The 23180-nt window shown below is 37.9% G+C and overlaps 1 protein-coding gene across 1 annotated transcript in view; it reads left to right on the top strand.

Moving 5' to 3' along the window:
• Window positions 1-23180, top strand: part of RYR2 (ryanodine receptor 2) — a 317056-nt gene that overhangs the window by 62991 nt on the left and 230885 nt on the right. The gene's annotated exons all lie outside the window — the stretch shown is intronic.

Raw genomic sequence — 23180 nt, 5'->3', positions numbered from 1 at the left:
GGACCTGGTGAAGAAGGAGGCGGCCGTGGCTGCTCTAATGGCCCAGGCGTCGGCCTGGTGCGCCCGACGTAAGGCTAGTTCGGACCTCTTGTCCTCGGGTTTCAGGGCCTCCAGGGGGTCGCTAGGGGAGGAGGAGGATGCTAAGCCCACTATGGGCTCATCTACCTCGAGGGTGTCAAGGAGGTTGCAGAAGTTTGAGTCGAGGTTGAAGAACCTCTTGTCTTGGCTGGATGGGGCAGGGGGGGGGCCTTGTAGAGTCCAGCTGGTTTGCAACTAGGTCATGGAAGATGGGGGGAGCAGGAATAAGCTCCACTTCCACAACGGGCTGCCTAAAGATAGCGTCCTCTTGCCCCTCCGTCGGAGAAGGGAGGGCCGAGGGAGGCTGTACAGCCAAGCCGGATGTGTTCTTCACCTTAAAGAGGAGCGATTTAAACATGTGTGGCTTGAACAAGCCCACAAAGGTGGGTTGATCAGGGGTGAGACCCTCGTCATCGGACATGTCCCCTTCCAAGGGGTCTATCTCCGATAGGGGCTCCCCGTGGTGAGTAGACCCCCATTCAAATTCCTCCTCCTCCCTGAACTGACCCAGGTCCTCTATGACCTCCTCCAGTTCCCCTTCTGGAAGAGGGCTGTACCTCTGTAAAGGTACCTGACCGTGAGGATGGTCCGATGTAGGAGAGGACCTGACTGATAATGACTCGTGTCTGGGCGCCATCAAGGAGGAACCGGGCCTGCCCATCTGTTGGAGGCCCTCTGCAATCCCCTGGCGGATAGCCCGTTCCATCCATGCCTGCATTTGCACAGGGATCTCGATTGTGGCGGGCTCCTCCTGGCGTAGACCAGCAGCCGTGGGCGTGAATGTAGAATGCTGATATTATAGAGGTCTGGTTTAGCATCATAACCCCGTTGTTTGTTCTATTGTAATCCAGAATGTTAATTCTACTATAGAGAGTAAACCAAAATTTCCTTATTTTTTAATACTTTTTATATCTCTGATACATTTCCCTCTTCCATACATTTCCATGTATTTTAACATTATAAAATACAATGTAAATCTTTATTTCCCTTTCTTGTTTAATTTGACAAACTGAAAATCATATTAATATATATAGAACAGCAATTAAAGCAGGATTTTTTTTTCAGAATAAAGCATATATATTTGGTTTAGAAAGTATAGAAATTGTTTTAAATACAACCAAAATTACAATAAATAAATTCATACCTAATACTGCATTATTACTTGCCCCTGAAAAATGAACCTTGAATTTGTATGTTCCCTCATTTTACTTCTGGATTATTTTCATATGAGTTCCTTGGTTTTCGTAACAGTGGTTTGTTGTATCTGAGGTAGTATGGCAATTGCCCTCAAAAACAATATTGACTCAGCAAGTACTTAACCATATGCCTTGTACATATAATAGCAAAACGTTTTATTATATTTGAATTCATCCTGCATTTTTTATAAATGCAGTCCTTCTTTAGGCTGAAGAAAAAATCCCAGAGTGATTAGGAAAGTACTTAAATAATGTTTTAATGTCATCCATTTGATAAATTAACAGGATAGAAGTTTGGAAATGGAAGGGATTTGATAATTAAGTAGCAAGGCTGGTGTGGCTGTGAGTTAATTATTATTCCTAATAGAGCAGAAAAAGTGAGGCAGCTAATAAAAATATTAAAGGAACAGTGAATCAAGGGAGAAGCATAAGAGTAATATAGAAGATGCTCTATCATTTTCAATTCTTTGCATGGTGCAAGCATAAGGATGAGAATATAAGAAATGAACTAAAGAGATTTTGTAAATCACAAAATGATTCTGAAATGGAGGGAAACATTTCAAGGGAAGATGAACATGTAGCCATCCATGCAGATTGTTACAAGTTCTAATTCTAGCACTAGGACATTGAATTATACACACATATTTTAATAAAGAAATTGTACCTTGAGAGTTATAAATAGCCATGGTTTAGAAACTGGATGTGGTGGGGAAAGTCAAGTTGTTTAGAGAATGACTCTCGATTTTGGTTTAATTTTATTGCATGCTGCAGGTTAAATGTCTCAAATCTTTATGGTTTTGAAATTATTTTTAAGGGAGATGACTTTGATTCCATGTTTAGCTTGTTTTTTCAAATGTAATTAATTTACTTTCGGGATTAGAATATTTGAAGTACAGATGTTTCCAAGACAAGGAAGTGTATAATGGGATGTATACAGCATCATGAATATGAAATTTGATTTGTACATTTTCTTTGCTCTTATCCCCAATAGAAAGATTCAGTGGAACTAATATGAGATGATGATACTTCATTTACTTTTGTAGTTTGAGGTGATGTAATCAAGGTCATTGTATTGCGAACAGTTGCTGGGGTGCATCCACAGTTTTGTTGTACTTGTACAATGACAATAAAGTTCTTCAAGTTCAAGTTCAAGTTTCCTGTATTTAGAACGCCATTAAAAGACATAGTAAGAGGACTTCCAGTGGCATCTCCCTCGCTGAAAGACCGGAGACCGCGATCATGCACGGCTTCGATCCGTGCTCTCCTATCAGAGGGTCCCGAGCATCTGCTTTTGGGGCCAGAACCATCCTTCAGGGGTGGTGAAGAAGGGGGAGACTGCCAGCTGGGTCAAGGGGAACCTCATCTCCCCTCCTTGGCTAGGCACCACGCCCCTCTGAAGATGGCTGTAGCGGTGGTAAAATGTGGCCACCCTGAAGAGGAAGAGCTATCCGGGACAAAGACTGTGCTGGAACGGTGAAGAAGAGGACAGCATGAAAATCGGGCTAATCAGGTGCAATATTTAAACATAAAGGTACCCCGGAATTAAAATTTTAAGAAATTTTTAAGAAAGACAATAAAAGCAACAACCAGAGAAAGTGGGAAACTTTTTTTTTTTTTTGACAGCTGAAAGTGGCTTTGAACTTTGAGAGGAGGAAGCCAGAAGAAAATACCTTTTTAAACTGGATAAATATATGATTTTGGCGCTAAATAGGCATAATTAAAGCTGAACTTGAATATGTCAAAAAAAACCAATAATTGGACTTATTGGATTTTTGAATTTTAAAAGCCCTAAATAGAGAAGAAAAAGTTGGGGGGAGGGGGAATTTGGATATAACAGAGAGCGCCACCTAATGGTAAAAGAAAATTTTTGTGACTCTTTAAAAAAACGCTGGCCCTTTTAAAAGTGGAATTTAATACAAAGTAGGTGAAACTTCGTTACAATGAAATAGAGACCCTGGAAAGTGGAAAGTGGAAATACAGAACATTAAAACAAAAGAAAGAAGCAAGAAGAAATTACTTTGGGACTGATCTTGGTATAAACTTAAATTTATGGATATTGGACTATCTCATGAATCTGGGAAAAACTTAAAAGAGGAATTAATAAAAATGGATAGTTGGAAATAAACTTTAAATTACTGGACAATCGCGGACTTAAAGAATATATATTTAAATTTATGATTATATATATTAGAAGTGTTTAAAAATGGCAGAACATTTTTTGGAATTAAAAATGGAATTAAGAAATATGAAAGAAATGTTACATGAAAGTGGTGAGTCATGCTGTTCTGCAGTTATTAGAAATGGTGATTAGAGTATAAAGAACAACAAGGAGTGCCAGAAGGGTAGGAGCTGATTAAAGAAGAGGCCATCTTCAATGAACAATTGGAGCAACAAATATTAAAGTGACAGGGGAAAAGAATGGGAATTAAAACCTGGAGATTTGAGGAGGCAATTAAAAAGGGGAATGTTTTGAAAGCCAAACAAAGTAAAAGGAAACAGCAGAAAAAGGAATTACAGAAGAAAGTTGTAAAGAGGGAGGGGGATAAAATCTGGAGTAAGAAAAGGAGGGGAAAATGAAAGAAAAAAGAAGTAATAAGAAAAAGAACCAGGAAATAAAGGTATATAGAAATTGAACAAAAATGAAAAGAAATTGTCTATTTAAAAGACATAGAGATAATTATTAAATATGGATTAAGAAAATGGATTCTGCAAGGTGATGTGGTGTAGTATTAATGTATTTGAAGTAATAAATTACTTAAAAAGTAGGAAAATATAGATTTTTAAAATGAAAAGATTGGAACTGATACTTTCTTGATATTAGAACACTTGTTCTTTGTTAAACTATATATAGAGATAAATGAAATAAATGTGAAAAGGTGAAACTATGATAAGTTTATTAACTATGTTTAATAACCTCAAGAATATAGCTGAAATGAATTATGAGGATTGCTGTAATGAGATTAATATCAGTTTTTATGATTAATTGAATAGACTAATTTTTTATTTTTACTTTGAAATTATAAATGATTTGATGTAATTGAAGGGGAAAGTGCCATGCAGGATCTGACTTAAAATATATATGTGTTACGTAGTTGCTAGGAGATTATTGTTATTAATCTTTAAGATGATAATCAAAAAGTTAAATGATTATTGGGAATTAAAGAGGAATTAACCAAATGATATATAGGGTTGGTATACTCTAATTGGTAAATGTGGGGGAAACTTTTTTGAAATGTTTGAATTGAGAAGTTTTTGAAATGATGAAATAAGAATATGCAATGAAATTGCAAACCTGACAGATAAAAGTATAAAGCACAATAAATATGAAGATATGAGAATTATTTAAAGTTAAAAGAAATAGGTTAAGAAACGAATAGAAAATATATACAATAAGTTTGAGAAAAGTACTTGAGAAAATAGAAAATATGTAAAGAAATGATAGGATATGAAACCAAATGTGAAAGATGAATATGTAATCAAGGTCATGTTTGTATGGAAATGTGAAAACCTGGAATCATGCTGTTCACTAAAAAAATATGTTTTTGAAATGTGAAAAAATAAAAAACTTTTTACAAAAAAAAGACATGGTAACAGAAACATAGTGTTATTTATTAGTATTGGAAGAAACCTAAATGTCAGCTAGATAGGTATTAAGATTTATTTGATGCTTGAAGGTGCTCACCAGAGGATGACGGTTCATATATCAACTATTAGACGGTCAGATAAGGAGTATTTGGCATCAGGTTTTTGTTCATTGTGACACAATTGTACATGTCTACAGTAGAATGCTAGACATTTGGCTTGGCATTCCTGTTTTCTATTTGATACTCATGTTTGTACCTCTGGACAGAAGACGTGCATCATGATCTTTGCCTAATACGCATTCTCAACAAAGCATGCCAAGTAATTCGGTAGCATTAGCTGGGGTTAATGAGGCTGACTCTAGGTTGTCTTGTAGTATGCTTAACCTTTGTTGGATGGACAATGGATATTACAGTAGTTTGAGATGAATTCTGAGGAAGAAATGGCGGATTGAAGATGGTTTGGTAAAAAATGCTGACAAATGCCGTGGAATGAAGAACTGGCAAGTAAATTGTCTTTTAAATAATTCCTTTCCAGCAAGGAGAGGACTTGAGTTCTCCCACAAGTGCTTCAGTCAGCAGCTCCTCATGAGGAGATTGCAAGATAGGTTTACGGCTTTGGAAGATGAGGGAATAACCATCTTGTTCATATTTGGCGTCTTTGAAAAGAAAATAAGTTTCATACTTTTTTTTTTTTTTGGATCAATAAGTTTTATAGCACTGAGTTTCCTTCCATCTTAGATAAATACATTTTAACTGCAAGTTTAAAAACTAAAAAAAAAAAAAATGGAATAAACAACAAAACAGTGATTAAAACTTTTTTTGAACGTTAGAGGGAACTAAAGATTACTATTAATAGAAGGAAGTGAATTTCCAATAAACTTTTTTGTCGTTCTCAACACTCTGCACAGCATTCCTGTCCAAAACAGTAGTACTTCCAAACTGAACAGTAATACACTATGACGGGATGCTTTTAATCTTCCCTGTATAGAAAGTGATAAGGACAGGGAAAGGAAGATGTGATCTTCTCAAATGATGCAGAAAAGCAGGTGCTGCTGTGCCCACTTCTCCAGTATAGTAGGACTGGAGAGATTTCCAAACTCACTTGCAGCCATGGAAACTCAATGGGTCTGTCACCTCAAGTTATAGGCTAGTTACTATGATAAAGTAGAGAGATCTTCATTGGAGTCCCCTTGAGCTTCTGGAGAAAAAGGAGATTTTAAATATAAACAAATCTAGAGATAATATGGAAATGTTAAAAACGTAAAAGGTTGCCAAAGGCAGAGGTGGTTCTCATTTCTTCTATGCTTGTTTTTAGTGAGACTGAATCAAGTGAACAATATTGCTTTATCTGTAAGGTGAAAAAAAGCATAATTAAAAATAAGTATCAAATGCAAGACATAGAACTTGAGTTTATTGCAGTATCCAGATGAACCAAATTTGTTGAATCAGAATGATTCTCCCCTCCAATAATCACAAACTCAGACTTTTTTCTCATCTAAATTGAACACAAAACTTCTGTATTATAATCATTAGAATATATTAAAACATTTTCATTGTGGTGGCCCACTTTTAAAACTGTTATGGTAAAGGTTGTATAGGTTAGTATATGTTGTTGGTAATATAAAATATATGTAGTTGGGATCCTAGGATGCTCTTTCCCTTAAGAATGGCCTTTGAGTAAGTTTAGGCTCTAGCTAATAGAAGAGAAGGAATTTTCAATTTTTACCTTTTCCTCTGGCACAATATTCTTCATGTCAAATGTTCATTCTCCAATGATCTGCTCAGAGCATCCAGGAGTGGGAGGTGCTTCAGTCTCTGTCTGGATAGGCAGGGCTTAATTGATAGGACGCTCCTCCTCCTCCACAGGACTCCTCCCTACCATCCCCCAGTTTTAGCTCAGCCTTCGGTGAGATAGGTAGCTGATCCCTTGGCCGGAACAGGAGAAGATCAGATTTGCATTTCAAAAATGAGAAAATTGCCCTTTACAGCTCACTAGTTTCCAAAGGCATTTATAGGCTTTTGCCGTTGCAGCGAGGATTGGATCAAGGTCCCGACGCCAATAATAAGATAATCGGGCTGTCGGAGAGAAGGTCGCACCGCTCACCTTTGTGGCGGCTTGAACCCTATTTTTATTTTAAATTCTGTCATTGCAACTCCGCTAGCGCCACATCGTTAATCACAGGGCGTGCAGTTTATTTGTTATTGTCTGAGGCTTTTCTCCCCTCGTGGAACATCCGAAGGAGGGGAGCATCAGCATTCCTATTCTTCCCTCCTCGCCTCACATTGTGGTTTGCAGCCATTTGGGCAAAGAAACAAGGCGACGTTTTTGCTGCTTGAATTTGGCACGCAAAGTACCATCTTGCGCAGTTAAGAACCTCTTGCGTGCAAAGTAATAGTGGGCGTGCAAAGTAATAGCGGGTGCCATTTTGCTCAGTTAAGAACAATTGAATTGACTGTGAAGAGGATTATTCCCTTGCAGGGCTACAAGATCTGAAGCCCAGGGATTATATTTTTGTGCCTTTGTCCATCTGGGACATATTGGTTTATAAGTTGGCAACCTTCTCAAATCAGAGCTGCAGCAGCATAAGCAGTGGTTGAGGGGATTTTGAATACAAGGCCCGAAAGAGGTGTTCTCTAATTAGACTACTAAATCAATAAATATAGATTTACACATATAATTCTGTAAGTAGACATTTGTAATATACACAACTCTGCACGTGTGTGTATAGGCATATAGATATACATAGCTTAGAACCTATACACGATTACTACTACTGCTACTACTATTACTACTGCTACTACTAGTAATAATATACAAAAATATATATCTGTATATACATTAATGTTAAAAAAAGGAAGGGGAAAGCAATTCTTAATAGGGTTCCCTGCACCTTGTTAGAGCACAATCAATACGGTCACTGTGCAGAACAAATCTACATTATCCTCAGGTACCTCCCCAAGGGGAGGTTTATATGATACGTGCACATACACATGACAGGCAGGAGGAGCGAGAACAGGAGGACCAATTGGAACAACTGAGGCAGGTTCACTACACAACAGCGACTGGTCCTTTAGGAGGCAGACCCCCTCGAAAGAGGTAGGTCAGATGACAGAGGTATCACGCCCGACCAGCCGGCATTCACAAGCCTATGCCGTCCTCAACTATTCAATCTCTCCCTTTCAAGGCCAAAAACACAGCATACCTTGATAAATTCCCCGTCCCTGTTCAACAGGCGACGGGTTCAAGGGGAGTCAGAGGATTAGAATTTCTCCCAACCAATCACTGAAGGGGACATTATCCCAGTCCCGCAGATGTTTTCAGATCTCATCCAAAAACAATGGATATCTGCAGCAGCTTACCCTACACCCACAGGATATGACAGAAGATTTTTTAATCTGGCCCTAGAATTTTCGAACTTCTCAATACCCCAGAGGTAGATGATCCGGTGTTAGCCTTAGTATCCTTCTTGATTCCCAATGAGGCAGAGGAGGAGCTTAAACCAGAGGATAAAGGACTGACTTGGCTATATGTAAGGATTATCAATCTGATGCGTGGTCTATAAAGGCGGATACTGCCGCTTCCTTTTTTGCCAGAGCCTCCGGGGCTCTGTCACCTAAGAGAAACTATACCTAACTCTAACATCAGAGTGCATCAAGACGTCGTCAAACTAATAGCACCGCAGAATTTCTGTGGACGCAACATTCAACACGGTCAAATTTTCAGCTCGAGCCATAGCATTGCAGGTTACAGCTCACTGATTGCTATGGCTCAGACATTAGCAAACTGATACTAAAAATAAATGGAAGCTTGCCTCATCTCCAATTTCGAGAAACAAATTGTTTGGCACTGCTCTGGATCCACTTCTGATGAAACAGAAGCAAGAGGAAGATCCCCCTTCCCTTTTTTGTTGACCAGACAACAGGACTCCCCAGTCCTTTTGTAGAAGTTTCTTTTTGTCCCTTCTACCAGGGACAATATTCTCCACGATTCCAGAGGTCATCTGGTCTTAAGTATGGTCGGCAGTCAGAGAGATCAGATTTCGGAATCTGAAACTGGAGGGGAGGACAAAGTAAAGTCATTCCGAAGGATGGGAAATAGAGAAATCCGCAGACCAAAATAGGCTTAGGTCCCACGTCCCCATTGGGAGATGACTAAACCTCTTCGTGGACCAATGGAATTCCTCTACTTCAGATACCGGGATTAGGGACACCATCAGATTTGTTTTACCCCTAGAATGCCAATCCGCACCCCCTGAAGTGTTTCATGACATGTTCTCTCTCCAGGAATCCTGTTACAAGGGACCTGATGAAAACAGCTATCAACCACCTATTGGAGAAACTTGCCATTCAACCAGTGGCCCCAGATCAGAGAGGGCAAGGGTTTTATTCCCTACTTTTTGTTGTTCTGAAAAGTCTGGGGGGTGGTGGAGGGCAATTTTAGATCTAAATGCTTAAATTGTTCCTTGGTGTATCGGAGGTTTAAGATGAGTACTTTGCAGTCCATCTTGTTTGGCATAAGGCAGGGAGATGTTTTAAATTCCTTTGACCTCACAGAGGCATATTTACACATTCCAATTGGACCCTCACACAACAAATTCCCCAGAATTTGTTACAACAATCAACATTTTGAGTACGTCGACCTACTTTCGGTCTATCATCTGCTCCAAGAACCAAAGGTTCTCGTAGCTCTGGCTGCCCATCTCAGGGATAAACCGGTTAGACTGCGGTGTTAACTTGATGCCATTTTACTATTGTCATCATCGTCCCAACAAGCGGAAATAGATACTCAACTTTACACTTGAACAACATGGTTTTCCATTAATTGGGCAAAGAGTCATTAACTCCATTGACTCTTAACGCACCTGGGCACCATTATAGATACTGAGCTAGCAAAGATGTTTTTATCCCCGGACAGACAGGAGAGAATCAGAAAATTAGCAAGGGACGTAAGAACACTCAAGAGAGTTCCCTGTCAACCTTGTCTGAATTATTGGGGAAAACGAAATCCTGTATCTCTACTGTCCCCTGGGCCTGATTCCATGCTAGATCCCTACAACGGTACTTGCTTCCATACCAACGAGTGGGAAGGAGCAACTCCAACTCCCACATCATTGTACCATTGAAGGTCCCGATATACCTGTACGTCTACCCACACAAAAGGAGTTTTATTTGGGAAGCCACAAATTTATGCCCTCCAGTGGTGCATCTACCCGATCTGGGACCTCAACAAGGTCCTCACTGCTGTTATGAAGGGTCGCTTTGAACCACTGAAGACTACGAGTCTCCACCTTCTCACATACAAGGGAACTTGTCCTCCCCAGCTTTTGCCCAAGGCCATGCCAGGGGCTAGAACGTCAATGGCATCGATTAAACTTAAGGAGAGCTCTTCATACATACTTAAGCAGAATGGCTCCTTTCAGGAAAACGGAGGCTCTTTTTCATTTCCTTTCAACAAGCCACCCAAAGGCACAAAGTCTCATCTTCTACTATTGGCAAGGGACAGAAAGCTGCATTCGCTAAGGTGTACGAGACTCAATCATTGCCAGTGCCTAAGGGCATAACAGCGCACTCCACCAGGAGCGCTTCAACTTCAGCAACATGGGCCACACAAGCTCCAACCGCAGTCATATGTTGGGCAGCAACATGGGCCTCCCCATCTCCCTTCATTAAACATTATAAAATAGATGTATTTGCCTCTGCTGAGGCTTCATTCAGTAGGACAGTATTGCAATGAGTCCACATGGACTGAGAGGGGACTCCAATACAGATGGAGACCCTCCCATAGGACAAACCAAGCTTTGGTATGTCCCACTACTGGATCAGATCATTGGAGAAAGGGCATTGGTACTTACCTGATACGCCCATTCTTTGTGAGCTGCGAAGAGCATCCAGCTCCACCCAATTTCTGTCTGGTGGAGTCCTGTTCCGGCAAACGATTAGACAGGGTGAAGGTTACGAGAGTTTCATTACTTTGTCTTCACCAAAACTGGAGGACGCTAGGGAGGAGTCCCGTGGAGGAGGAGGAGTGTCCTATCAAGGCCAGCCTATCCAGACAGAGACTGAAGCACCTCCCAGTACTGGATGCTTGTCGCAGCTCACAGAGAACGGGCGTATCAGGTAAATACCAATGCCCTTTTTTCCAGGTCATATTTTCACTGTAACAGAAGAATTTTATAGAAATTATCACTGTTAGTTGATGATGTAATATGTAAACCAGTTTTTAGTATAGCAAAATGTCATTAGTGTAAGAATGGAATTTACTATTCCATTTAGATGAACTTTCCTTGAAAAGAGAGGATGATTTATAGAGAAAAAGAATGTCTGTTAAGTGAGTAATGTGTTCAATTCTCAATTCTTGGTATTATCATTCTTTCACAATTGGTTGTACAATCAACAGGTTTAAATGAAACTTAAGGTAAGAGTGTGTGATTTGATTAATCAGATATTTTAACTCTCAGTGTTTTTATTTTGTAGATATTAGCAGATCAGAATGTTAACAAATAAGAGATGATTTTTGTTCATTATGCTTTGAATTAAAATGTCTTAAACAGAAATTATATATGCATTTGTCTACAGTAAATTCTTTTGAATAATATGAAATTTAAATTTGATTAAATGTGCATAAGATTTTGCTGTCTAAAGAATCTGACAATTGGTTACACTGATGCCATTCCACTGAACGTAGATATTTACTAGGAATGGATGTTGTTTTAGACATAATTGACTGATTTGTTAATTATTGGTGTGACATTTTTAAATTTATCAAAGTAGACTGGGTAATTTTCTTCAGTATGCTTTATTACATGGCCCTGTAACAAAAGTACTTCAGCAATTTCTAAAATAAGTGGAAGATGAAAACTATACAAATAACAGCATAATACAACATAACATAATACAACATTAAGAATTTTCAATTACGATTTAACAAATTAAAAAATGGTAGAGCAAAGCACAAAGCAGAATTTAAAAGATAAAATTAAAGATAATGTGAAGATGCCAGAAATACATTAACATAGTTGCTGTGCGGTTAAAAAGAAAAAGTAATAGCTACTCAATGAATAATTTCTGTCTTTGTTTAATCTGAATTATTTATGTCAAATAATCTGTTTAGAGGCTACTTTATTACAAAGTATTTTTTGCTTTGACTGTTGGTGCTTCCAGATGGATGACTTACACATTATTAAACTCTTCATTCTATCTCTAGACATTTTCAATATTTACAAACATAAAACGTTGGGGACTCTGGACTGGGGTTGAGTGTTCTTTTTTGTTTGATGCTTTTCCTAATTCTCCCTCACGTGTGTGTGTGTGTGTGTGTGTGTGTGTGTGTGTTTTCAGGTGATTCTGAGCAGCTTGTAGTGACTTCTTGGAACACTTTTGGGTGAAATATCTGAATGAGATGCCAATTGATTTAATTTTGAAATTAATTTCAGAAGTTTAATTTAGATTAGGACAGACTTCAGTGGACTGATGAAATATGTTCAGAAAAGGGAATCATATGAGTAATATATAGTAATAAATATAGAGTTGCCCTTCATAATGTTGGAATTTTCACACTAAATTACAATATGCTTTTATGGACCGGTCATTCTTACCAGCTGCTTTGTTTCTGGCTATATTTGATCTATATTTAAAACTGCGTATAGATAACAATGAGTGTTTCTAAGAAGACATTTTTAAAAATTTAAATGTGAAGTATAGGGAGCTCGTTTTTGACATCTTCAGAGGTAACTTGTTTGAAAATCTGTGTAAGATGTCTCATCTAACCCCTACTGGTGGTTCTGGAGCTATTTTGATAAATTCCTAGAATTCTCAAGGAGACTTTCATGAGATTCCTAGTGACTTGCATTGCTCACAGAAATAAAAGACATAACAGTAATATCAATGAAACATAAAATATAAAGATAAAAAATTGAATCATAGTTTAAAATAGTTCTGCGGCTCCTAACTTGCAGAAAGTTTTAGCTCAGCAACTCATCTGTCTTTGATTTCTCAGATATATTCTATTTACCTACATAATTACCAGTAGATTGTGAAAATGAATTGCCCCTCCTTTTGCAATAATTCTTAATAGTAGGTTGAACTTGGGGAGTTGCTTCTACCTTAAATATAGATGAATATTATAGTGCTTGGAGAACTCATCAAGCATATGCCAACCCTTAGATAGATAGATAGAAAGATAGATGATGGATGGATAGCTATTTCTTTTAAGCTATTATTTTTATACAAAATACTGTATTAAATAGGATTAATTTTACAGAGAAAGTTTTTTTTCCTCTTTAGTGGATTTCTATGGTAAGAAGTAACATAATACAACATTAAGAATTTTCAATTACGATTTAACAAATTAAAAAATGGTAGAGAAGTAATAGTGCACGTGGGAGAGGTTATCAATGGATGATAAACTCATCTGGTCATTCTTTAACATTCAGCGAACTGCACAGTAAGTCTTTATTTGGAAACATTCTTAATCTCGGCTAATATACATCTAATGGATGGTTTTCTCTCTCAGTTCCACAAAATCACCAGCAAAGAAGACAATTAAGACAGCAGTCTCATGTCCTTTTTGAGTTCTCAAAATACAATTGTTGTCCTTTTGCATAAGTTACTTGCCTGAAGCCATTCTTTCTACTGATTTAAAAGAATGGAAGAAAGGAGCATAGGCCTCCCTCCTTCTTTAAAGGAATGCAGGAGGAGATAAGCATATATAGGAGTTGTCATCTACGTATTTCACAACAATTGCTTTCAACAGGACCCCTCATTTCAGTCCTGAGCTACAAATATTCTCCTTTACTAGGCTTTTAATAGAGTAAGCATTGATATTATATACAGTATATACACCTTAAGTGAAATAATGTAGAATAACGGCAATCTAAATGTATTCCAAGGGGAGTATTTCATTGAAATAAATGCTGCATAGTTGGAGCAACTGAATTGTACAATCTTCAGAAACTCCTTTAACAATTACCAAAATGCTTTAACAAAGAAAGCTGATAAAGTGTAGAATTTGGAGCACCAGTCCAGGGAATCCATTCTGTGTTTTTTCAACACATGTCATCAAGTGTATTTTTGCCAAAGTAAACAAAGGTTGCGTGACATGTCACTGATCACTCAGTTGAAGAGATAGGATTTGCAGATTCTGTGTAAGAGCAGTAAGTCAGTTAATACAAGAATTGCTTTAGTGGTAACAGCTAAAAAGGAAGTAAGAAAGATAGGCTGTTTGATATTGATATTGATATTTGTATGCAGTTAGCTTTGTGATCAACAGTGACTGCTGCAATAATTTTTGCAATCCCAACTTCATTTTATTCAAGAGGAACAGTAGGTAAAATGTCTGTGTTCAGTGTATGGTATTGTTGGTATTTGGTCTATGGTGGATCTATCCTAGAAATATAATGTAGTAATGAACATCCCATCAAAACTTTTGTATAGATTGTTGGATCCAGAATATTGGATGGACATGAGGAGTGGAGGAAGTCTTGCCATTTTTATAGCTTTCTTTATGTTGTGGAGAGTCTTCCAATAATTTGGAGTACATTTTTAGGGGACTGACTGAAAACAGATTGCAATGAGGAATATTTTTCCCCTTTGTCCCAAAGGTGCTTTTTCAGGAGGCAACTGGACTTTCTTGTTTTTCTTTCAAGATACTTCTCATCCAAGAAGCTTCTTCAGCTCTGACTGGATGGAATGAGTGGGGAATGGAAGAATCTATATTCCTTGCAGGCAGTTGGTCATTTGCAATGTTTTAGTGAGACCTTAAGGCCACTTGGAGGTTTCTCTGTTTCCTCAGGGTTACCTGAGTAGTGCAAATGTGTGTGGCGCCTTCTTGGCTGCAGGCTGCAGACTCATCCCCAACAGTCTGTGCCTGTTTTTAACAGCGAAGAGACACAAGGCAAAAAACATCTTGGATGAGAAATGAAACATAAGGAACACAAGAAAGTCCAGTTGCCTCCTGAAAAAGCACCTTTGAGACAACCATGACCTGGATGACTGATAACCTCCATAGTCACCTCCCCCTTTCTGCCTCCGTCAGCGGATCATACACCTTCGAACGATTAAGAGTTCTTTGATTCCTAGGATAATTTCCTGCTATTATATTTTTATTTGTTCTTTAGGATTAAAAAACAACAACCCTAATGCTATATAGTACTTTTGAGTGCCTTTTTAGCGGGGTCTAAACTGCACCCAAATGAAAATCCCATTGTCAAAGACAGGAGAATTTGCATTCATTAGAAAATGTGAATTTATATTCTTAAGTCTAAATTGAAATAGAAATACTGTGTTTTAATAGAAGAAAGCTAACCCTGTTGAAGACAATTCCAAAGCCTCTGCTGTACCAGTAGTCCTTAATGGGTCTAAGTCTACATGGAGGGAAGTAAGCAGTGGGGTGCCACAAGGTTCCGTCTTAGGCCCAGTACTCTTCAATATCTTCATTAACGACTTAGATGAGGGAATAGAAGGGGAACTTACCAAATTTGCAGATGATACTAAGCAGGCAGGAATAGCTAACACTCAAGAAAATAGGCTCAAGATCCAGATGGATCTTGACAGACTAGAACACTGGACCATATCTAACAAAATGAAATTCAATGTAGAGAAAAGTAAAGTCCTACACTTAGGCAAGAAAAAACAAAAGTACACATATAGACTGGGTGAAACCAGGCTCAATAGCAGTAACTGTGAGAGGGATCTTGGAGTCTTAGTGGACAACCAGCTAAATATGAGCCAGCAGTATGCAGCCACCGCCGCCAAAAAAGCTAATGCAATCCTAAGTTGTGTTAACAGAGGGATACAGTCAAGATCAAGGGAAGTACTAATAGCACTCTATAAAACCTTAGTAAGACCACACCTAGAGTACTGCATCCAGTTTTGTTCACCACATTATAAAAAAGATGTTGAGACTCTAGAAAAAGTACAGAGAAGAGCAACCAGGATGATTAGGGGACTGGAGGCTAAAACATACAACAAATGGTTGCAGGAACTGGGCTTGGCTAGTCTAGTAAAGAGAAGGACCAGGGGAGACATGATAGCGGTCTTCCAATATTTGAGGGGCTGCCACAGGGAGGAAGGGGTCAAGCTATTTTCTAAAGCTCCTGTAGGCCAGACAAGGAATAATGGATGGAAACTGAACAAGGAGAGATTTAACCTGGAGACAAGGAGAAACTTACTGACAGTGAGAACAATCAACCAATGGAACAGCTTGCCCTCGGAAGTTGTGGGAGCACCATCAGTTGAGACTTTCAAGAAGAGATTGGACTGCCATTTGTCAGAAATGGTATAAGGTCTCCCACTTGAGTGGGGGGTTGGACTAGATGACCTACAAGGTCCCTTCCAACTCTGATTATCTGTATCTGTATCATTGTTTGGTTTATCTGTTTTTATTTGATTTACGTTGGCGTTAGACCTAATAACCATTCAATTAGAACAGCATAGCATTTCCCAAACTTATTATGAACTGTAGAGTTGGCAAGGTCAGAGACAAATACTGTAGATCATATTATTTGTTATCATAACAATGCACAGATACAAATCATCTCTCCTATCCAGCTCAGTAATTCAAAGCTGATCGTGGTACATTGGCAGAAGAGACACCAAAATTGAATCTTGCTTCTATTTTAATTTCATTTGTATTTCATAATTGGTGATTGCTTGGTTTAACAGTTATCCTAATCCTTGCAGTAAAGAGTTTCATCCTTGGCTATAAGTCTTCTGATTTGTGAGATCAACTGGGAGAAGCCTAGTATTTTGTTCATGGAATGTTTGATTATTCACCAGGTTGGCTCAATACCAAGCTTCCCTTAATAGATAACCTTGCTTTTCTACTTTTGTTTCTTGACAATTGTCTAAGAATACACCATTGCCACAGTTGAAAAGAGAGACATAACTATTCTGACCCAGCCTTAGTAGAAACCAGAAACAGACTCTTGTCACAAAAAGTCCCTCTTTATATACCTCTTGTGAATTAATTGCATTCACCCACCGAAAAGTCCAGGCAATAGTCCTTCAAGGAGTTAACTGCAGTACAGACCTTATCAGTTACTTGCAAGGCCGTTAGCTCCCAGCCAAAAGGCTGCAAATTAAGTTCTGGCAAGCAGTCTTTGTGGCACGAAACATCATGAGCAAAATCTTCAGAAAAACTAACTGTTGTCTCCTACGACAACCACTCCCCTTTCCTTCTATTTATTCCCCAGCCAGGGAGGGGCCATTCAGTGTCCACGTGTGTTTTGCTTCCCATATCGACTCCTTGTCCTCCATTGCTCACCTCTTCTAACTGCTCTGCGCATATATACATCTGGAACAGGCCCCAGCTGTTCTTCTTCCTCACTCATATCAGCCTCCAAAGGCAGCTGTCTCTCCGGTGGCTAGAAAATGTTGGATGGCCCTGGCTCTATCTCTGCATCCAATGCAGAACATCCATCAGAGCCTTCCCCAGACTCCAGTACTGGCCCAAATTCCTCCCCAACCTCCTCATCATACGAGTCTACCGCCAGGTCTGCTGGCAGCTGGCGGGTCACAATAATAACACAGGTAATACTCATTGAGCGCCCACTCATTCATTGACCATTCAAAGTTACAGTGGTTCTAAATGAGAGGTACTTATGATGTGCCCTTGTTGTGGCTGTTCAAGCTTTCCTACAGTCATGTGAACACAATTAAGGTGCTTGGCAACTGACTCACTATTGCAATATCAGTGTCTCAAGGTCACATGATCACCATTTTCAACCTTCATTGCTAGCTTCTGACAAGCAGAGTTTATGGGAAAGCTGACAGGAGGTTGCAAATGGTCATAGGATGCAGTCACTGTTGGTTGTTGCAACTGCATGGATTCATCTAATAATAGCAACTAGGGCTATTGCAATTGCCATTGTAAATTGGCACAGTCACGTGACTTCATGCTTTACAATTGCATTGCTTAACAATGGAGTTGCCAGACCCAGTTACCATCATCAGGCAAGAACTATCTGTGCTTCAGTTTTACCATAGGAAGCTCTGGTTCTTCCCCTATTGTTCCGAATCTGGTAGCTGAAACTTGAAATCAGTGAAAAGTCAAAGCTTAGATAGTTTTGCAAGCTTTTTTTTACCTTGTAGCAGGTGTTTCAGTAGTGTACATTAAAGAAAGAGGGAGAATTTGAATAAGTTTTGTTTTTTTACCTTGTTTCAGCAGACTACAAATACATGTTTAGCACCTAGATAACTGCATCCTACTATCAAAAAGCAGAGTGAAATGCCTGCCTGAAGAAAAGTGTCTGGGTCTGTACTGGATGTCTTAGATTTATTTTTTGGGAAGACAGATGACTCAGCATATGACTAAGAACACATAGATAGAAAGGGGGAGAAATGCTAGAAGGCACCTGTAAAGTGACATGTACATGACTTAGATATACCGTATAAAAAGAGTAAACAGAGAAAGGGAGAAGCACGCTATATTTCAGATGCTGCAAGATACACTGCCTGAGGGGATGTCATCTGGTTAATATCGAGTGAAGTGGAGAAACGGCCCAGAGATTACAACCCTGGGACTAGGAGAAAAACCAGGAGGAAAATCCTGGAGTGGCTTGTGAAAATGTGGAAAAAAAACCAGGAGGACAGACTATGTTGTGTAAGGAGATTCAAATACTGGACAGAAGAACTTTCTGTGTTAAAAGCTTTGTTAGGCGCCAAGACAGCCAGGAGAAAACTCAGACATTCCAGTATCAATAATTGAGATAAGGAGGAAAGAAGAAGCCATAATAAAGTACTGTATAAGTGAAAAATGAGGGAAAGAGACTTGAGAAGGAAGGAAATTAAATAGGTTAACACTTGATCTCTTATATTTCGCATTCTTTTACATAAATACTGATTTGTAAATAATATTCTATTCTATTCTATTCTATTCTATTCTATTCTATTCTATTCTATTCTACTCTACTCTACTCTACTCTACTCTACTCTACTCTACTCTACTCCTACTCTACTCTACTCTACTCTACTCTACTCTACTCTACTCTACCCTACCCTACCCTACTCTATTCTATTTTCTTTTCCCCCTCCCCTTCCCCTATCCTATCCTATTCTAATTGTAATAGCTTCTATCTTGACCCTCCAACATCCTCCATATGTTATGCCTGAGAAGAAAGAGTAGAACAGAACAGAATATTCTTTATTAGCCAAGTGTGATTGGACACACAAGGAATTTGACCTCAGATTAGTAATCTCTTAACAAAGAGCAGGCAAAGTAGCGAGGGAATTTAGAGTAAATCCTTTACTTTCTATCTGTATCCTACTATTACCTTGTAGTCAATAAGTCATGAGGTGCTTACAGATCATTGTCAATAGATTTATACCACCAACAGAAAACAACACAAAAAATTGGGTTTTCTTGTAAAACCTTGGGCATTACCAAGCATTTGTGTATCCCAATGTTTTATTTTGTTTTATATAAGTAACTCCCCAAGAGTAGAATTGCTCATCAGTTCCTTCCTCCCAAAATTCTAGAATTTTGAGACCATATATTAAGTACTATGGTTATCATGGGTAGGATTGCTAATTATTACAATGGCTGCATGGTAGGTATTTTCAATTAATACACTCCCACCCAAAAGTGAGATGGGGCTTGGAACATACGCAGGCATATTGATACTAATGAATACCAGTAGATTACCATAGACTTGAATATCTATACTTTTACTCAAATTGAGGATATGAATAATATATATGTCTCAAGCATAAGGAATCTTAACAACCGTCTTTCTAAAACCCCTAAGTTGGGTATTCCACAAAGAACCGGGATCATTATCCCACATCTTGTATGAACAGAAATCCATTGTATCTCACTTCCAAATTGTAAAATATTCTACCAAAAGTAACAGTGCTTTATAAAAATTGTATTACCTGTGATTTAGGGGTTTCTGTAGAGAATATATATAAATAGGTCAAAACAAAAAGAATAATGCAATATAGGCTATTGGGGTTGCTGAGCATTCTTAATTCACCTGTATTGTGTTCCTTTTTTTTGTTTTTGAAAAAGAAATTCCCCTACACCAAGAGATGATAGAGGAAACAAGTTATTAGACTTTCCTTCATGTCTCTTGCATCACACATATTTGCTCCAGAAGCAGAGCAACCTAATGGGAATTGGTTTCATTTGGTGGATATATTTTTTTTGTATGTGAAAGGACCCAATGAGATGCAACTAGTAACACTTCATTAATGGACATATTTTCCAAAGCAAAAGATTGAATTGTGATTTGGCAGAGAACAGCAGACAGTATTCAGCTTGTTCTTTTTGTAAAATGGTATAGCAAAAAATACCACTAGAAAATGTTTTAAGTCTGGTATTGAAGTAAAATGCATAATTTATGAGTTACCAGAGAACATTATGATTTGTAATAGAATTTTTCATTCGATTATGTTAGTATGCTGTTAACGTATCAGTTGCCAAGGAAAGAACAAAAATTATTTGCTGCCTCCTTTCATATCCTGATAGCTATTTTTTATACATTGAACTGTTTTAACGTTTAAAAATGCATGCATTTTCTATTTTTTCATAGTTCTAAAATAATGCTATTTCATTGTGTTTGATTTGCAGAGTATTAAAAGGTATACTGTTAAATTTCATTCTAGAAACATTGAATCTAAAATTATTTTTGCCCAAAATGAATTTTCACTTCAGTCCTACTCCTTATTCTTTTCAGATGTGTTTTGATATGAAGGAAGATTTGTGTATTCCAGGTCTCTCTTGGCTCTGAGAAAAACATAGATAGTTTGCTATTCCTTTAACTTTACTATTCCTTTATTTTAATGTGTATCTTCGTAAGGAACTCTAATTGGTGGATTCTTCAAATGGTTTCTTTAGCTGCGCTGTACAGATTTCAAATAAATTAAAACATCAACATGAGACCTTTTAATGAGGGATTTGTCCTATAAGACTTTCTTTTAAAGGGCAGATTCTTAATGATGGGAAAGATTGACAATCACACGCATCCAGCCACAGCATTTCAATTCCTTGAGTTAGCTAGCAAACTGAAAACAACTCAAATATTCACTGCTGTAGTTGAATTCATAATATTTTGTTGCAGGACACCTAAGTAAAAGCTGGGGATGTCTGCAGAGAAAGGGTAGAAAAAGTCAAGATGATGGGCATAATAAGATTGAAGCCTTAATTCTTTTTGCTCACATTTTAAAAAGGACATGGCTTCCATCACATGGTTGCAGCTGCATCTCAATTTGCATTCCAGATTGGAATACTCTTACCTAAAGTTTAGGACAGCTTTGGTATTATCACAGCAATGATAATATTCTTAAACTGCAGATTGTTATTAAATATTAAGGTAGAGATGATTTTGCCTGTAATTAAAAGATACAAATCTTAGAAATTTTTCAATTAAATGCTATTTGGTATTCCTTTTGTGAAGATGATGATGGCCATGTGCTTTTGATCAAGGAAAGGTAACCAAGAATAAATATAAATGTTACAGGGGATTTTACTCTTTGAAAAGGTGCTTGGTAGAAGTCTTGGAAAGAGTCCAAGAAATGACACTAAGCAAAATTTCTGAAGTGTACTGTAGTTTTATGTTAGGAAGAAGTGGACAAGTAGATCAGTATGAGAGTGCAAGAAAGTTTATTACTTCTTTACTGATGTAGAAAAAAGTGTATGATGTCCAGTTATGGATCGTTTTATGTGAATATGAAATTGCAGGTTGGCTGCTGAATGAAATAAGAGTAATATAGTCTAGAATCTAAGTGCAAGTAGCAATGTATGGATGCTAGTGACTGGTTTGGTATTTAGGCAGGAAGAAGACAAGAAGTTGTTTATGTTCCTTTTGTAGTTTTTATAGATAAATAAATCACAATGCTTGCTCTGAGGTTAAACATGTTGGACAGGAATGTGAACACATATGTACTTTGGATGCAGATTATGCTGTTTTGTTGGCTGAGATGATTTGCACTGAATAGATTGCATGATGCAACCAGGAATCATGGTCTGAAACTTTATCAAAGAACAAAGGTAGTTATATTTCTCAGGGAAAATAGACTGAACTGTTGGAAGAAATGCATAGCAATAGCAGTTTATACTTACCGGTATATACTACTTCACATTGCTTCACAGTCCTCTCTAAGCAGTTTACAGAGTCAGCATATTGTCCCCAACAATCTGGGTCCTCATTTTACCCACTTCAGAAGGATGGAAGGTTGAGTCAACCTTGAGTGGGTGAAAAATGAACAGCAGAAGTATCTTGCAGTATTGCATTCTAACCACTGTGCTACCATGGCTGAAATAAATAGTGAAGTATTAGAGCAAACAGATGAATGTAATCACCCTTGTTGAATATTTACTAAAGTTGGGACTTTAGATGGAGAAATGTTAAGACAATCAAATGCTGATAGAAAGTGGATAGTATATTGTCTTTGTGAACAAAGAATGGCAAAAAGAGTAAAAATGGCTACATGAGAGCACACCTGTGCGACTATAGGTAGTCCTTGACTTACAACATTTCACTTACTGACTGTTTAGCGTTACAACATCACCGGAAAAAGTGACTTACAACCATTTTTCACACTTCTGACCATTACAGCATCCCCATGGTCTGATCTAAATTCAGATGCTTGGCAACTGACTCATAGTTATGACACTTGCAGTGTCCCGTGGTTATGTGATAATCTTTTGCAACTTCCTGACAAGCAAAGTCAATGGGTAAATCAAACTCGCTTGACAACCCTGTTCCTAACTTAACAATTGCAGTGATTCACTTAACTGTGACAAGAAAGGTCATAAAATGGGGCAAAACTCACTTAACAAATGTCTTGCATAGCAACACAAATTTGAGGGCTACTTATATTGTATGGAAATGAAGGTTGGATATGTAAAAAGAAATTGAATACAGTGGGACCAGAGTGTGTATAGGTATTTCTCAAATTACAAAACCTAACAACCATTTAAAGATACAACAGACTTGAAAATAGTTATTTACAATCTGTCCTTGAAGTTACAACTGCTGTACCACCCCCATGATCATGTGATCACATTTCAGATGCTTGATACTCCTTTAGTGCCAGGCATTGCTTTAGTGCTAAACAGTGAGATGGGTGGCATATTAATTAATTAAGAATGTGTTTGTGATTTTGGTTCCTTTGAGTCATTGTTGACTAATAAAAATCATGGGTCATCCTTGAATAGCCATATTTAGCTTAGCAATAATCTTAATTGCTGCATCTGGTAATAAGATTATATTTGAGATTAAAATGTTATCTTAAATTCTTGAAATGAGGTTGCCATACAAATATTTCAAAAATACGAATGCAAAGTGGTAACCTTTCATTACATGTTATCTTGAAATCACTT

This window comes from Notechis scutatus, chromosome 1 (genome assembly GCF_049901735.1).
Source record: "Notechis scutatus isolate UNSWTSFEM ecotype Mainland chromosome 1, rNotScu1.2, whole genome shotgun sequence".
Lineage (NCBI taxonomy): Eukaryota > Metazoa > Chordata > Lepidosauria > Squamata > Elapidae > Notechis > Notechis scutatus.
This window is presented reverse-complemented; position numbering and strand designations above follow the sequence as displayed.